This window comes from Heterodontus francisci, unplaced genomic scaffold (genome assembly GCF_036365525.1).
Source record: "Heterodontus francisci isolate sHetFra1 unplaced genomic scaffold, sHetFra1.hap1 HAP1_SCAFFOLD_58, whole genome shotgun sequence".
NCBI lineage: Eukaryota > Metazoa > Chordata > Chondrichthyes > Heterodontiformes > Heterodontidae > Heterodontus > Heterodontus francisci.
The window spans coordinates 9561857-9566143 of record NW_027142006.1 but is presented as its reverse complement, the minus strand read 5'-3'; the positions used below and the strand labels follow the sequence as shown (position 1 = coordinate 9566143).

Here is a 4287-nt window from a genome sequence, read left to right as displayed (position 1 = left end):
AACAACCAGCGTCATCTTCCATTCCTTTCACCATCATGTGTTTAACTCGCTTCTCCTTATAGACAGTCAGATATCAATGTAATAATGAAATGATCTGTGTCAGTGCTGGCCATTTCCCTGTCCTGATTTCAGACCCCACTCTGGACACTTGTTTCTCATTCCAGGACCTTCTTGTATTAATATTCAGCACCACCTGTCAGTCAGAAACTTGTCTCAATGAACCGATCCTTTTACTGAACTTCCAACTGCTGCTGTCTATTTCTCGAGGGAAAGAGCAGCTCACTGTGTAAGGATGTGAGGGGAATGTAACCCGGCTGCTGGTGAGAAGGTCCCATCTTCTCAATTAAAAGCCTTTTATTTTACTACAGTGATTCCTAGATTCCCAGCTGGTCTGTTGAGGATTTTGTTTTCACAGAAATAACTTGTTAAATAGAAATCTGATTCCAACACGTCAGTAACAGGACAGAATGGGAACCTTTTAAAAGAATGAAGCAACTATTTCAGTGGCTTCTCACTGTCCCCCTGAAGCCTGTGTGAAGGGGAATTACCAATAGTCTGTAATTTATTACTTCCACACCGAGTTTGAGTTATTTGTCGCGTGAAAGATTGCTGAACGGAGTCTTTTACTGTCAGTTACGGATGAGAAGTTGACAAAAATTGGCAAAATAAAGCTGTTCATAAAATAGCACCAGCAATTTGAGTCGGTAAAAGCAAAATTGTGTTTTAAAAGTTTATTTAAACCGCTACGGGAAAATAGATTTTTATGTACTTTTCCAGTCGACCACTTCTTTTCCACAGTGAAATTGGCGGCTTTCACAAATTCAAATATTCTGCCAGGTTGACAGGTTCAACCAATGATTTTTTGTATTTTGTGCTTCGAGGTTCTCTGATTGAATCATTTATGTAAGCTAATGGCTGTGTGGCCCAATGGATAAGGCGTCTGACTTCGGTGTACTCTATGATGTTATCAGAAAATTGCAGGTTCGAGTCCTGCTGCGGTCATTTGGACCCGCAGGGATTTGGGGATTGAGTCAGGGACTGAACAGATTGGAAACCCGACATGGATTTAATGGGGCGAATGGCCTCCTCATGTGCTGTCACTGACTTTATGAGAAAAGGGTGACCAATCAGAAGTGGGCTGGGGTGACAGCGGGCTCAAACTGCAGGAATTCCAGGTCCAGGTCCCTGAATGACTGAGCTGAAACTGATCAGTTTCACTGCAGGAAACACCGTCTCGGGGGGAAATAACATCACAAATAATTCCATTTGACTAATTATTCAATTATAAAACAATGGGCAGATGTGAAGGTGTGATGTTACTTTTCACTGTGAGGGGAGAATCCGCCATCTGGATAAATCAGTAACTTTATAACATCGTCTGTACGTTTGGTAAAGAAACGATGAAAACTCTCCCCATAACCCTGGTGTGGTGGAAAGGCTCAATTCAGAGATTGGAATATAACGAGAGCACAACATAAATCATTAACTGATATTTCCGGCATAAAACACACCCCAGCTCCCGTTCCCAGGTCACTGCTGTCCCGAGGCGGTGTGTGACTCTGAAAAGATACTTTGTTTTGTGTTTCTGCAGGAAAACCACAAAGATCCTCCCAGGCAGTGAAACTCATCTTCCCAGAATCTCCATACCAGATTGAAACAGAAAACACAAAGACAGTGAGAAAGTTCCAGAGAGTTACTGAGCATTAAAACCAATGAAATAAACCAATTCTAGAGAGATGTTGGTGCAGTTTTTTCAGAGAGATTGTGGGTGGCTCTTAAAAGAGCCGTTGTGTTTCGAGTGTTTTCACTACATGGTGGAGTTTTCCTTGGAGTTGATGTACTTGGTCACTCACTTTGTCCCTTCTCATATTCCGAGCGCTTTGTTGGGTGGAAATATTTATTCAGGCAGTTTCAACAGCTCAGAGCCGACATTGAGTCAGAAACCAGAAATGGGAGTACGGGACACAGACAAGGAATTTACGCTGGACCTTTATAAATCTCACTGGTTATAGGCCTCAGTTAGAGCGTTGTGTCTAATTCCATGCTCCACACTTTAGCAGGAATGTCAAGGCCTTAGAGAGGGTGCAGAGGAGATTTACTAGAATGTATCAGAGATGCAGGAATTCAGCTAATGTGGAAAGAATAGGGGTCTGGGGTGTGTGAAGCTGGGGTCCTTCTTCTTAGAGCAGAATGGCAGTTAATAGTTGTGTTCAACATTGTCAAGAGTTTTTATAAGAATAAAGAAGTTTGACTGCAATTAGACAGAGCCTTGGTGAGATCACACATTATGGGCGGCACAGTGGCGCAGTGGTTAGCACCGCAGCCTCACAGCTCCAGCAACCCGGGTTCAATTCTGGGTATTGCTTAGGTGGAGTTTGCAAGTTCTCCCTGTGTCTGTGTGGGTTTTCTCCAGGTGCTCTGGTTTCTTCCCACAAGCCAAAAGACTTGTTGGTCGGTAAATTGGCCATGATAAATTGTCCCTGGTTTAGGTAGGTGGGAGGGAAATATAGGGTCGGTGGGGATGTGTTAGGAATATGGGATTAGTGCAGGATTAGTATAAATGGGTGGTTGTTGGTCGGCACAGACTCAGTGGGCCGAAGGGCCTTTTTCAGTGCTGTATCTCTCTGTGACTCTAGAGATGTGGATGCTCAATCATTGGGTATATCCAAGAGAGAGATCGATAGGTTTTTGGATACTAAGGGAATCAAGGGATCTGTGCCAGTGTGGGAAGATGGAGTTGATGTGGGAGATCAGCTGTGATCTAATTGAATGGCAGAGCTATTTCGATGGGCCGAATGGCCCACTCCTATTTTTTATGTAAAGTTCCATTCCTCTCAGGGAATATTTTATTTTCAAAAAGAGAAATACTGCACACACTGGAAATCTGAATAATAACAGAAGATTCTGGAAACACTCAGCAGTTCCAGCAGTATCTGTGGAGAGAGGAAGGTAGGAGCAATGTTTCAGGTATATAGAAGGGTCACAGAACTGGACCATTAACCCGAGCTTCTCTTCTCCACAGTTGTTTCCGGACTGGCTGAGTGTTTTCAATATTTTAGGCTTTTTCTTTCTGTATTTCATCCATTTCCCATTTGACTATTTGCTGTGAAACTTTCAGCGTTGTGCTCAATTCTTTGTGTCGTTGTGTTTCCTTTATTTGAAGTAATGTAAATAGTATCCTGAAATGAATTTGCCAAATGGTTGGGCAAATTGTTACAACCAGTTTTTGAGCAAGTTCTCCACATGCACAGTGAAGGATTCCTTCACATTTGCGAAGACCATACAGGACTTGCCTATCGATAGCAATGCCGTGTCCATGTGTCATTTGACATTGCTAGCCGATTCACCAATGTTCCACTTCAGGAAGCCATAGATATTTGCACTGCAGTGCTATATCATGGCGATCTAGACCCGTCACCATTGTGTGAATCAGTATTCATTGAACTTATGAACTCGGCAACTTGCACAGTTGGGTTCAGTTTCTTTGACACCATGTATCGCTGGTGTTGCCATGGGATCCCCTCTAGGCCCAGCTCTCACAAACATCTTTGTTGGATTCCATGACAAACCTGTTTTTAAGGGAATGACACCTAACCTCCTACCTCTTGCATATTTCCAATATGTAGATGATACGTTTGCTATATTTGAATCCGCAGCTGCATGAAATAATTTCCTTGCACGTCTTCATGGGCTCCATCCTACACTCAAATTCACCTTTGGAATGGAGCTGCCAAATGAGCTCCCTTTCCTTGATGTACTAGTTGAGAAATCTGCTAAGGGGTTTTCTACCACGGTCTACCGCAAACATACCTTCACTGGTCAATACACGCGTTGGGATTATTACAGTTCCACGCGCTATAAGATTGGTCTTATCGACAACCTCATAAATAGGGCTGAGCCATTTGCTCACGATGCAAGCTTGATGCTGAAATAGGGCGAATCAAAGACATCCTGCATTACAATGGCTACACTGATCAGATCATTTCTCACTGTATATCACACAAGCTTATAAATGGGCTGAAGGAGGTCATTTTGAGCCCTGAAAAGTGCCCAGTCTCCCTCAAATTACCCTGGAAGGGTAATATATCCCCAGTATTTGAGTAACAGGTGAAGCGAGCTGTTTCCTACTGTTCCTATGCAGGAGCAACAAGTGTGGTGTTCACCACTAACAGGATGCTGCTGTCAAGCAAAAGAGACGTCCTGCCTATCACACAAATAAGTAACGTGATATATGAATTTCAATACCAGTGTGATGCTAGGTTTCTAGACCGTACATCCCAAAACTGG

The 4287-nt window shown here is 43.1% G+C and overlaps 1 non-coding gene across 1 annotated transcript; it reads left to right on the top strand.

Annotated features, from left to right (window-relative positions):
- The first annotated feature begins 913 nt into the window (after nt 1-913).
- Nucleotides 914-1002, top strand: trnar-ucg (transfer RNA arginine (anticodon UCG)). Its single transcript is given in 2 exon segments — nt 914-950; nt 967-1002. It is a non-coding gene; the product is annotated as a tRNA-Arg (tRNA).
- Nucleotides 1003-4287: the final 3285 nt, after the last annotated feature.